This window comes from Mesocricetus auratus, unplaced genomic scaffold, assembly GCF_017639785.1.
Source record: "Mesocricetus auratus isolate SY011 unplaced genomic scaffold, BCM_Maur_2.0 Super-Scaffold_100691, whole genome shotgun sequence".
NCBI classification, from domain to species: domain Eukaryota; kingdom Metazoa; phylum Chordata; class Mammalia; order Rodentia; family Cricetidae; genus Mesocricetus; species Mesocricetus auratus.
In genome coordinates this window covers 30,220,526-30,221,959 of record NW_024429267.1, presented here as the reverse complement: position 1 = coordinate 30,221,959, position 1,434 = coordinate 30,220,526, and positions in this window count along the sequence as shown.

Genomic DNA, 1,434 nt, shown 5'->3' with positions numbered 1-1,434 from the left:
ATTCTACTCTTCATGAAAAATAAGAAAGAAATGATAGATGGATGGATGGATAGATAGATAGGTAGATAGATAGACAGACAGACAGACAGACAGACAGACTTAACAAAGCAAGAAGGAAGTGATAATTTACCCAATGGCCTGGAGCAGAGTTCCTCTGTGCATTTGCCCCTACCCTCCCTTCTTTTGTTGGGACTAGGAGGTTTCAAAGGCAGAACTTTTCTTTTCAAAAAACCTACTGGAATATGTCAAAGACAGCCACCCTCCAAACACCCTCCTTTTCTTCCACTCTGTGAAGTGACTGTGGTCCAGAAATACCTTATCAGCTAGTCCCTAACCTGCATGGGTAATGGAGGTATGGATTAGATGGACTTTAGGATGCCTCTCTAGTCCTGACTAGTCAATTCTAGAGGCTGGGAGGACTCCAGGCTATCAGCAGGCAACAGAGTTCAGACCTGGGAGAGGCTTGTGTCTGTCCTCTTTCTTTTGATTCTGGAACCTTTCTCTCTGGGAATGCAGTCCTTTAGCTATAAGCTAGTTGTTCAAGTTATTAGCTAAGGAGACCTACCATTCTCAACCCAGTATCTATCATTCTCCCACTCCATACAATTGTTCATTCCAGCCAGGATTACTACACCCAGCTTCTCAGCCATTAGAAAGAAGCCAGGCACATATCTCCAAAATGTGACATTTGTGCAGAGTTTGGGGGTCTGGAAAGGGTATTGGATTCTATAAGCAGAGACCATGGTGGAAGCAAGGTATTGATCTTGTGATTAAGATGATTCTGACACATTTGGGAAAAGTTTTCCAGTGGCAAACCAGATAAAGACACATGGAGTATGCTAACACTTACCTTTTAGCCTTAAGATTGAGAGCCTTCACAGATACTTCAGGGGACCTCTGCCCATCAGGAATTATAGCAAGATCCCTTCAGACAGCTCTGCCTAAGGCATATTATCAGTTTAGGCAGGTTTGGAGCCAATTCACTCTCCTTTTTAAGTTTGTTCCCTCCTTATTAGTTCCTGGACCTTTTGCTAGGAATCAGAGGTGGTTCATGAGAGTGGTAACAGTTATAGGAAGGCATCCTTACCAAACAGACCACTGAGCATCCATTTATCTTTTCTCTTCTGAAATGTAAATCAGTTGCTGCCATCGGTATCATTGAGGTGAGATTGTGGGCAGAGAGGTCTCTCTTCAATCATTGTTTTTTCAGGTCCCCTATTTTGCTATCTCAAGTGACTACACCCAAAGATAGTCCTGCTTAACCATGTAGAAAGATAGAGAGAAGAGTACAGTCTATAGGAGAGCCCCCAAAACTCTCCTAGGATGATGAAGCAATAACTGGACACTGGAATTCCAAGAAGAAAGGAAAACCCCAAGTCATTTATTCCCAAATAACATAGCATAAAGAAGGCACAAGTACACAAAATCTTTTGA